The sequence below is a fragment of the Schistocerca cancellata genome, chromosome 2 (assembly GCF_023864275.1).
Source record: "Schistocerca cancellata isolate TAMUIC-IGC-003103 chromosome 2, iqSchCanc2.1, whole genome shotgun sequence".
Classification (NCBI taxonomy): Eukaryota; Metazoa; Arthropoda; class Insecta; order Orthoptera; family Acrididae; genus Schistocerca; species Schistocerca cancellata.
Window position 1 is genome coordinate 954,008,891 of NC_064627.1, and position 12,761 is coordinate 954,021,651.

The window sequence follows — 12,761 nt, forward strand, 5'->3', positions numbered from 1 at the left end:
TTTTATTGTCGCGATACATGGGTACACCAGCGATTCAAGATTAAATCTTATTCAATTAGTTCATTTGATTATTAAATGTAGTTGTGAAAGTGATTGCAGACAAAGTCAACAAAAGTGCCATGAGTAAATTCACTAATTTCATATATATAAATTAAGAGAGTATCTCACGCTTGAAGGTTACTGAGAAGATAATACTTTTCTTTATGTGAAGATAATAAGTTTTTAACATCACTCTGACATATATTTATGATTAAAGCAAGTGACAGCTTGCATTACGATGCCTAGCTTTCTATGGACGAGTAGGATGCCTCTAGCAATATGCTCCTGCACTTTCGTTAATTTCAACGAATCTTTAATATGTCACCTTATCTTTTCCTTAAGAGTTTCAGAATACTGTAAACACATTAGGTCTGAGATTAAGTCTGAAAGAGTGTAACCGTAATACTTTATTTCTGACACACTGAGATTTTTAATGGTTTTAAACTGCCTTTGCAAAGTAACTGGTAATTCTAGCTGTTTCTAGAGAGCTTGAACGAATTTCAAGAGTCCGTCGTGTTCCGAAAACTGGTACTCTACACTCAGACTGTCCTGCAAAAGCCGCATCGGTACGATTGTTGACAAATATAGTCAGTCATCATTACAGATCTCTCTCAGAACGCTACAGTGTTATTTCTTCGTCTGATCCGAGTTTTGCTTCACACACTATACTGTGAACCATTCTCCAGCTAAGAATGGAACAAGGTGCAATTAAACGTCTTCTGAATCCAGAACCGCTAGGCGTGAAACACTGTCCAAATTAATTCAAGTAACTACAAGTAATTTTTTTTTACTTGCAAGAACGTAAAAAGAAATTTGGTTTTGATGTAATAACTCTCCTGAGTCTCCAAGCTACGAACGACGATGTGTCTCATCTCCTAATTGCCAATAGCGTAATTGTGCTTAGCTAAGTGCTAGCAGAACCGTTCGTGACAAACCTCGGTTAATCTGAATGAATCGCCCTCATTTAGTTTTAATTTTATGCTCATCCATTCTCATCACACGCCTTGAGCTACATTTCGGTACAGTCGCCACAATCTAATGGGAACGTGGCTACGACTTGGAAACGCCGCTCTGCCTTCTATATTCCACTGGATCGTGCCATCTTGCTATAATGTCTCCCACTGCTATCGTAGATCTTCATATATTGGAAGGGTATTGTTTACCCTAGAGTTCCGTCGCTGCCGATTTTGTTTCAATGTAAATTGTCAGTACACGAGTGAATTTTAAATACGTATACTACTAAAGAAATGGCCTTAAAGCATCATTTTTGTATATGGCCCTAACAGAAGAAAGTAATATGCTTTGCTGACGCCAGAGTAACAAAGAAAAAAAAAAACGTGCTGAAGGAGCAAACACTGCTTGCTAACTAATGTGAGGTTGATTCCAGTAAAATTATTCTACTAAACTGCCGACTTTGGAAATTATGTATTGTCCCACAAGCCAAACTTAAATCTATTGCTGGCTATGCATCAGCTATGAACAGTCTTCAAGATTTCATTTTGCAGAGCCACGTCGGGTTCTAAAGCTGGTACATTTACGGTGATGAATAAAGAGAGACTTCACCAAAATGCAACAGTGCGATTTTTATCAGTATTTGTGGTCAATTTCATTTCATTGTGGTTAAGCTTTTATTTCATTCGGACTGATTCCCATGATCAACTTGAGTATGAGGTTCAAAGATCATGGACACGAACGCTGCTTCCCGTTCTCGCCTTGAGGAATTTCTTACCTTCGCTGACATACATATTGTGTTAATTTACGAAGAATTTTGTCTGGAAGATGGAATGGAAGTATGTGTCTGCCCATAGAATCAAAGAATACTCTGTGAGTAAGAAAATCAGGGGACCGGAAAGCCGAGTCATTAACCCGTACGCCGGCCGGCGTGGCCGTGCGGTTCTAGGCGCTACAGTGTGGAACCGCGTGACCGCTACGACCGCAGGTTCGAATCCTGCCTCGGGCATGGGTGTATGTGATGTCCTTAGGTTAGTTAGGTTTAAGTAGTTCTAAGTTCTAGGGGACTTATGACCTAAGATGTTGAGTCCCATAGTGCTCAGAGCCATTTGAACCATTTGATCCGTACTTTCACAACGGCGTTTGTGGTGCAAACTGCAATGCGGGGTCTTACATTATCCGGCTGAAATGTGATGTGTCATTAACATCTCATGAAGGGTGAGAAAAGAGTGTTTACCGGCCTTTTCACCTATTTCAGAGTATGCTGCACGCTTTTCATAATTACCTAATCGACCAAAATATTAAATTCTATAACGTCCCATACCATAATTCCTAGAGTTGTATTGGTCTTGAGAGTGGCTGAATTATGAAAGCTTTGACCAAATCGTCTACGGACATTTTAATATAGAACTGACCGCCAGAAACTGAAGTGAGACTTAAAACTGAACGCCACAGAATGCCACTAAATGTCCCCATTTACTCTGTCTCTGTACAATGCCAGTCTCTGTTCTCTGTGTTTTTAGCAGGCGCGTAGCAACTTGAGATCCCAGCCTCCAGTTATTTATTGCCGATGGTTCGTTTTAACATTCTCCATGTAACGTATGATCTAATTACGGCTGTTGGGATCCCTCTGTTCCTCAGATTAAGGCGAAACATCATACGGCCTTCTCGTTGTGTAATCTTTTAGGAAGTACCCGGTCCTGTACTCCTAGCCACTATGCTGTCTTTCTTCCATCACAGTACCACTCGTTCAGCCGTCTTCCCACTATGGTGAGCGGTCCGCCCGATAAGCCGATATGGTGTACACACGTCCATGTTGTCAATTGTCTGACCCCTAACAGAGACTAACAGATGACATTTCGCTGCATGCATATGTCGTCTGCAAATGCTATATTAGAATGTCCACCTAAAACGTACCAGTATCATTAGACCCATCCAATAGACAACGTGCACTCACATAATTCTTTACCTATAAGAATGAAATTTTATCTCGATTGAACAAAAGATGCTATTTTAATCAACGGATGTCACAGGCATGAAACTACTTGAGTATCAGTTTGTTAGCGCTCTGTAATGGTGTTGACAATGTAACACTTTCCATTCCTTCAGTGTGTAGCAAACTGTGGAGGTGGAAGACAGTCGCTGGAGAACTGGACTGAACAATTGTGAACAATTGTGAACGAACACTTACTGGTTCCATTATTCGTGGAAGAAAGTATTACTTCTGACGAATGGCAAAAGCCGGCCGCGGTGGTCTTGCGGTTCTGGCGCTGCAGTCCGGAACCGCGGGACTGCTACGGTCGCAGGTTCGAATCCTGCCTCGGTCATGGGTGTATGTGATGTCCTTAGGTTAGTTAGGTTTAAGTAGTTCTAAGTTCTAGGGGACTTATGACCTAAGATGTTGAGTCCCATAGTGCTCAGAGCCATTTGAACGAATGGCAAAAGATAAACTATTTTGAATGAGATACAAAGGAAGGGGGATAAACGTAATTAATACCTTTGGATACTATTTTTAAACTTTTTTCCATATTTTGATTAACTCTAGCTAAAATCCCCAACTACTAGCTGGATGTCCTCTACAAAATAAAGTTTTTGTGGCGAAGACACATATTTGCCTGCAGGCAAAAGCGAGCCTTATAAATTAAAATTCTATCGCTGCCACATGTTGCATGTAACTTTTTCATTATTTTACGTGTTTCATCCGATCACTGCGAGCATCTTCAGAAGCTACGTGGCCGAGGGTAGCTCGTTACAAATATTGGGTTGTGTAAAGCGCCGCCGACGTACCTACGTATGACGGCAGCGCAACACATCCCAATGTTTGTAACGAGTTACCCTCGGCCACGTAGCTTCTGAAGATGCTCGTATTGGTCGAGTGAAACATGTAAAATAAAGAAAAAGTTACATGTGACTTCTGACGGCGCTACAGTTTTAATTAAAGGCTTTTTGTTGGTTTTCTTTCTATTATGAGCTCACAGTGTCTCTTGCTCTGGTTAAGAAAACGTTTCGAATGATTCTAAAATCAATGACTGAAACATTTTAGGCAACTTATCTGCTCCTACGTAACAGTCTCAGTGCTTGCAACGTGGAATGAATGACGTAATGAAAACAAAAAAACTGTACGTGACTTGCCAGTATACTTGTCTAGTACAAAAAAAAAATTATTGCTGCTTTATAATTTTAATATTATTGTTATACAATCCTGATTTCAGCCTTAGGCCATTTTCAAGTACAAAAACTTATTTATATGTCAAAAGTTACTGAAAAAAGTAGCACTGGATGGCGTCTTGTCCTGTCTGCTTTCTGGCGAAGGCTCTTGTCTACTTAAGGTAACAGTTCAAAGAGCTGTAGAGCTCTCCCCAAATAGCATGCATCTCTCTGATCATCTCTATGGACTGTTTTAAGACAGCATTGAAGGTAGTGCAACCTATGAACGATGCAGAATTTTCAGCAGTAAGGAAATTAACACCGATGACGATTTGCTATACAGGTTGACAGACAGTGTTTGGAAACTGATAAACTTGGAGCCCTACCTGAGGGAATATTTTATTTAATATTCATTTCCAATATTATTTTTCATGTAACTGAAACTATCTAATTTGTTACGTCATATGTCATTGTGTTTCATGCTTAATCAAAGATCCATCAATGGACATTCTCCAGTTCATCCAACATTTTAATATTCAAGATAGTTTCGAAATGCTTAACAATTGACTTGGCCACTGTTTCTATGTTTCGATACAGTGTATCGATACGTGGAACTGTTTCACTGTTTCGAAACTGCTATGTTTCACTGTTTCGAAACAGTGGTGTTTCATTCCGCACTGTGTCGGATAACGGGACCAGATTCGATCTCGAGCCAGCCACAGAAACTGTATCGTTGTTTCAAAAATAACGCTGTTTCAGTCCACTTGTGCTTGGACGGGCCAACTGTATCGAAACAGTGATGCTTCATTTCACTTTGTCTCGGACGAGATTCGGGCACGGCACAGATACGGAAATACGTTTAACATACTACTTCATCAAACCATTTCAAGAGTGTCGAAATCTTTTTGACACACAACAGCATGATGCTTAAGATTTCACAAAATTAAGTTTCGTTTCTAATTGACTGCTCTATTCCGTAATGGCGTAATATATGCTTTATAAACACTAACAAACAATAAAATAAAGCACACTATTCGCATTCAAATTAATAAAAGTGTGAAAACATTCAGTTAAATTACACATCTCCTATAAAATATGCTTCTCTGTTCACGTACAGTAATCACATTAAAAAAACTCAAGTAAACCTACAACATTTTGAATTAAAAAAGGCGTAGTGTGGCAGTTTTTAGACATATACGTAAATTGGATGTACTTTCAAGCAATGACGGATCATTGATAATATAATGGTGAACGGGAAGGGCTGGGAAGCATGGTGGATTTATACTAATGGTTTGAAACACCTTGAGGGACAAAAATTTTTTTCTCTTATATTTCGTTATTTTTTCGAATTATGTGGCTTTATTCATGAGTCTATAGTCAATGTGCCTATTCTACACAATGTGTGCATGAATATTAGCAGGCCGGATATATATTATCCATACTGACGAAATTTGGGAATCCCAGTAGCGTATCCGTTGTTTCTGCAGATTGTTCCCGCCTCCAGTACTATTATAAAACACAAACTATTTCACTGATCCGAAACAGCGTTTCGAAACATTACATTGTATTGTTTCATTTGTTTCGAAACAGTTATGTGTTTCAGTTTGCCCATCTCTACTTAACAAGTCGTTATCAGTCACTGATGTTATAATCGCCTGTTTCGGGCAACATAGTCGAATGTACGCTAATGGCAGAAATTTCTTCACAGAATTTCGATTAATTACCATTATAATTCCTTACCACAGTATTCCGTACCTATTCCTTCGTTACTTCCAAAATATCCGTGGCGAGAATACGGACATTAGTCTTGGTATTCCAATTGAAAGGGTACTTTAAGACCTTACAACGATAGTTTTAAGAGGACATTGTAACATCCACTACGTAGGCGTATTTTGGGATGTTACGACTGTTTGTATTACTTTGTTCTTCGCTCACACAACCAGTGGAGAGTTATTACAGCTGTCGCGTGAAAAGCGTGCAGAGCGCCCCTGGCGGACAACCAGTTACTTGAAACAGTTACTGCACAGTCCCACTAGATGTCGCTGAACTATTCGTGCGTGTTCTCATGCAAAGATGTGCATGGATACAGTACTACAGGACTTACATCATGCTCCAGTGAAAGTGAACACATTATTCACTCTTAATTCTCCTAGTTCGTTCGATGACTTCTCAAGAAATGACTACCATCAGACATCAGGATCAATAGAGTCTTTGGGCTACAATAACTATGCTGTGTACGAAATACAGAAGTTATTGGTAAACGCACATAATCAATGTCCCAGTTCCTAAAAGCTGTAGAAAGAGAACCACTGCTCAGAATGACGTAATATGTGAACAGAATATTATTGAGGCAGATGAAACGTCACGAAAGTAATAAAAAAAAAAACGAAAAAATGACCTATACATGCAGTCAGAGCATGCACACACGTCTGAGATGCCCAACATGACTGTCTCCATGAAAGATTGCGTGCTGCTGGTAAAAAGCTTTCACAATAACGGTGTCTGTGCGTCACTAGCCCTGTAAACGTTGCGGACACTCAAAGGTGTGCAAAAAGGCTTTCGTCTGATGTCTGCTAAGGATCTGGAGAATTATTACAGAATTCGGAAAGACGGGTTCTCTTGAAGTGCAGAAATAGGAAAGCAGTTTATCCAACTTCTTCGAAGAAGTGGCCACAGCACTTATAACCACTCTTTTAACTGCGAAAAATATTATCAGGCTTATTCTCATACAGGGGAGAGGTGATAGATAATATCCGAAATAAGTAATAGCATTGACAAGATCTTTATTAAAATTGTCAATATATAATCTGTCATCAGAATAACGCCCGGAGGAAAGTAGTGCCTCAGGGAAATCAAAGAGGGTTCAACGCGGCTACGTTTGTTTCTAAATTCTATTATATAAACCATGCATGCGTATTGTTCTCTGTCTTGTATTGTTTTCTGCGCTCTGAATAAGTCAACGTTCCTGCAGCGTGCGATACAGCTGGCATTTCCGTTTGATATGCTACGAAAGGGATCGAGGTACTTGTGTTAAACTGCAAGAAAAGTGTTTATAGTTAATTTATAAGGGGCAGACATAAGTTGAAACTTATACTGAGGTCTAGGTAGATTTTTGCCGTAGGGTCACGGACTAAGAATATCTGAAATTACAATGAAATCAGACCTTTAGCTGCTTACAGGCTCTGATAAATATTAACGGGGGCAGTTGAAAAATGTGTGCCCCAACTGGGACTCGAACCCAGTATCTCCTGCTTGCATTGCTGATGCTGTTTTGGACTTTTTTATACATAAAACCTTTATTAAAAAAACAGTGTTACACGTTCCATATACATACATGAAGTTATTTAAACAAAACGGTTTGATCGTTTCAATTGCGCTGACGTTAAGGAAAGACAACAGAAGATTGTGTTACTGACTAAATCACCAGAAAAAATTCAATTAAACATAAATACTTGAGAATGGCGGAAAGGAGATATATAATAAAGTTGACTCGTCTTCCAACTACACTTTCTGGGCATTAATTGAATCTAGTATCTGAAGTGATCAGATCTATATAAACAGTCTTTCACTGCAAAAATGAACAGGGCAATGTGCCAGCCACTGAATATTACATTTATCAGATAGAATCTTATGGTTTTAACCAATCGATAATGACATATCTATAAAAACTGTCTATTTCCTAATTTCTATTATTAGCCAATAATGCACCTTTAATGCTTTGTGTTTGGCACTATTAGACACACAATCTCAATGTCACATAAGTTCTATACATTAGCTTATAAATTTCATAAAACTACTCTCTCAAGTAGAAAAAGCACACATCATAAATGTACTGTAAAATCTTAAATAGTATCCTTGAGGTAACTACAATACATCACTGTCAACACAGTCTTCTTTTTTATATTAACCAATGCCCATTCTTTCAAATACAATTTTTAGCATATTACCGAACTTTTTCTTGTGATTCGAATAGCTTCTTATTTTGTGGAACTCACACAGCATGTGTACCTTGAACTCTATGATGCTATCGGATCCTAATTTGTTAAGGACGTAGTTAACAAAATTTCCCAGCAACCAGTACACTGCGTTTTTTTTTTTTTTTTTTTGCTTCTGGGAAATAGCGTGCTTCAGGCCTGTGTATCAATGACAGCGATATATACTCAGGGGATGTTCTTGTAATCAGAGCTATTTGCTCCCAGATCCACTTCCAACTATTCATGTGACCACTGCAAGTATATTTGTGAATTACTGTGTCAACTAGATGGCATTGTTGACATAAATTTGTTTCACAGAGTCCGATTGCGTGCATTCTTTCATTGGTGCTAACTATGTTGTTAAGTGTCTTGTACCATGACGTTTTTATATTAGACGTGAGCACATTAGAACTAATGTTTTTCCAAATCTCAGTCCACTCAATGTTTGGAATCTGTCGTTCTATTTTGTTTCTTCCTTCGCTTTTCATTCGTTCCCGCATTATGGCTCTCGATGATAAGTGTCGGGACTGCCTGAGTTCGACACTGACATAACTAAACTCAACATAGAAAATCCTTACGTGCTGTAAGCGACTGTTGATTTTCTGCACGTCAATCGGGGGAAGCAGGCTTGGAGGTTTAATGATCTCGCAAAGTTGGCTGGTTATGCTTTCCCGCGAGTCTCTTATTAAATTAACTTGCCTTTTGATAAAAAGAGCAGAAGCTTTATCTGTTATATCAGTTAATCCTAGTCCACCATTTTCAGGATCTAATGTGGCTACTTTAGCAGATACTCTGAATACTTCACCTCTCCACAAATATTTTGTGATTTTGGACATTATTCTCCTCCCTATCATTCTCGGTATTGGAAACAGCTGGGCAGTATAATAAGCCTAAGCAAGAATGCATGAGTTGATATACTGTGTTCTTTGAACTTGGTTCATATATCGAGTTACATTCTCTACAAAGGCTCCTTGCACTTTATCTGCTGCAACTTTCCAATTTAAAGCCGTCATTTTCATAGGGCGTGCTGTCAGATTGATCCCAAGTGTTTTATGTTGTTGGACTAATTTTGCCCACTCGACGTTGATATTATCAAAACCTCTGAGATTTAACATCTTACTTTTTTTCCGTTTGCATTGGCTCCAGATGCTCTACAGTACGAATCAATCACTGTTGCTAGCGTGGTTACCTCGTCATTATTCCTTATAATGACCCCTATATCGTCAGCATAGGCTCTTATAACTGTTTTATTTCCTGATAATGTTAAGCCTTTTAATGTAGCATGGACATGTCGGAGGAAAGGTTCCAGCGAAATTGCGAAGAGCGACATGGACAAAGGACTTCCTTGAGGAACACCTCGTTGTATTTGCATCTGCCTGGATTGTTGACAATTCACCGCTATTTTAGCATTTATTCCAGTTGCTATGTTCTTAATCAACTGTACAACCCCATCGTTGAAACCTATTTCCTTCAATGTCTGTAGAAGATACTCATGGTTTACTACATTGAACGCCTTATAAAAATCTAAAAACAATAAAGCACACTTTATGTTTGTTACAGAAGTTATTGCAATGATATCCTTGGATTCCGCTAGATTTTGAAAAATGGTTCTGCCTTGCGCACAGTTCTCATGTTGACTAATAATTTTATCTGTAAGGCGTGAAATTCTCTTGTTTATTATTCTAGCTATTAATTTATAATCAGAATTCAGCACTGAAATTGGACGAAAATTATTTAAATCTTTGTTTCCATTATTTTTTGGCACCAGAACAATTTTACTCTCCTTAAACTCAGCCGGAATCATTTTACCCTGAATAACCTCACTTAAAATGTCCGTGATTTTCGCACCTACAATTGGCCAGTAACGGATGTAAAACTCTGCTGGCAGACCATCCGGTCCTGGGGATTTTTTTGGTGGTGAGGCGCACAGAGTCTCATACACGTCTTCTTCACTGACAACCTCGAGAAAATTTTCATTGTCATCTTCTGTCAGCTGTGGGGCTAGGATGTCAAGGAATTCTTCCAGGGAAGCATCACTACTTTGATGTACAGAATATAGCTCGCAATAATAGCGATTAATCTCAATGATATCCTGCTGGGTTCTGAGAAACGTACCGTGTTTTGTTCGTATTTCTTCAATAAAAGCCCTTCTCCCGTTTTTCGTTTGTTGTTGTTGTGGTCTTCAGTCCTGAGACTGGTTTGATGCAGCTCTCCATGCTACTCTATCCTGTGCAAGCTTCTTCATCTCCCAGTATCTACTGCAACCTACATCCTTCTGAATCTGCTTAGTGTATTCATCTCTTGGTCTCCCTCTACGATTTTTACCCTCCACACTGCCCTCCAATGCTAAATTTGTGATCCCTTGATGCCTCAAAACATGTCCTACCAACCGATCCCTTCTTCTAGTCAAGTTGTGCCACAAACTTCTCTTCTCCCCAATCCTATTCAATACCTCCTCATTAATTACGTGATCTACCCACCTTATCTTCAGCATTCTTCTGTAGCACCACATTTCGAAAGCTTCTATTCTCTTCTTGTCCAAACTAGTTATCGTCCATGTTTCACTTCCATACATGGCTACACTCCATACAAATACTTTCAGAAACGACTTCCTGACACCTAAATCTATACTCGATGTTAACAAATTCCTCTTCTTGAGAAACGCTTTCCTTGCCATTGCCAGTCTACATTTTATATCCTCTCTACTTCGACCATCATCGGTTATTTTACTCCCTAAATAGCAAAACTCCTTTACTACTTTAAGTGTCTCATTTCCTAATCTAATTCCCTCAGCATCACCCGACTTAATTTGACTACATTCCATTATCCTCGTTTTGCTTTTGTTGATGTTCATCTTATATCCTCCTTTCAAGACACTGTCCATTCCGTTCAACTGCTCTTCCAAGTCCTTTGCTGTCTCTGACAGAATTACAATGTCATCGGCGAACCTCAAAGTTTTTACTTCTTCTCCATGAATTTTAATACCTACTCCGAATTTTTCTTTTGTTTCCTTTACTGCTTGCTCAATATACAGATTGAATAACATCGGGGAGAGGCTACAACCCTGTCTTACTCCTTTCCCAACCACTGCTTCCCTTTCATGCCCCTCGACTCTTATAACTGCCATCTGGTTTCTGTACAAACTGTAAATAGCCTTTCGCTCCCTGTATTTTACCCCTGCCACCTTCAGAATTTGAAAGAGAGTATTCCAGTTAACATTGTCAAAAGCTTTCTCTAAGTCTCCAAATGCTAGAAACGTAGGTTTGCCTTTTCTTAATCTTTCTTCTAAGATAAGTCGTAAGGTCAGTATTGCCTCACGTGTTCCAACATTTCTACGGAATCCAAACTGATCTTCCCCGAGGTCGGCTTCTACCAGTTTTTCCATTCGTCTGTAAAGAATTCGTGTTAGTATTTTGCAGCTGTGACTTATTAAACTGATAGTTCGGTAATTTTCACATCTGTCAACACCTGCTTCCTTTGGGATTGGAATTATTATATTCTTCTTGAAGTCTGAGGGTATTTCGCCTGTCTCATACATCGTGCTCACCAGATGGTCGAGTTTTGTCATGACTGGCTCTCCCGAGGCCATCAGTAGTTCAAATGGAATGTTGTCTACTCCCGGGGCCTTGTTTCGACTCAGGTCTTTCAGTGCTCTGTCAAACTCTTCACGCAGTATCTTATCTCCCATTTCGTCTTCATCTACATCCTCTTCCATTTCCATAATATTGTCCTCAAGTACATCGCCCTTGTGTAAACCCTCTATATACTCCTTCCACCTTTCTGCCTTCCCTTCTTTGCTTAGAACTGGGTTGCCATCTGAGCTCTTGATATTCATACAAGTGGTTCTCTTCTCTCCAAAGGTCTCTTTAATTTTCCTGTAGGCAGTATCTATCTTACCCCTAGTGAGACAAGCCTCTACATCCTTACATTTGTCCTCTAGCCATCCCTGCTTAGCCGTTTTGCACTTCCTGTCGATATCGTTTTTGAGACGTCTGTATTCCTTTTTGCCTGCTTCATTTACTGCATTTTTGTATTTTCTCCTTTCATCAATTAAATTCAATATTTCTTCTGTTACCCAAGGATTCCGATTAGCCCTCGTCTTTTTACCTACTTGATCCTCTGCTGCCTGCACTACTTCATCCCTCAGAGCTACCCATTCTTATTCTACTGTATTTCTTTCCCCCATTCCTGTCAATTGTTCCCTTATGCTCTCCCTGAAACTCTCTACGACCTCTGGTTCTTTCAGTTTATCCAGGTCCCATCTCCTTAAATTCCCACCTTTTTGCAGTTTCTTCAGTTTCAATCTGCAGTTCATAACCAATAGATTGTGGTCAGAATCCACATCTGCCCCAGGAAATGTCTTACAATTTAAAACCTGGTTCCTAAATCTCTGTCTTACAATTATATAATCTATCTGATACCTACTAGTATCTCCAGGATTCTTCCAGGTATACAACCTTCTTTTATGATTCTTGAACCTAGTGTTGGCTATGATTAAGTTATGCTCTGTGCAAAATTCTACCAGGCGGCTTCCTCTTTCATTCCTTCCCCCCAATCCATATTCACCTACTATGTTTCCTTCTCTCCCTTTTCCTACTGACGAATTCCAGTCACCCATGACTATTAAATTTTCGTCTCCTTTCACTACCT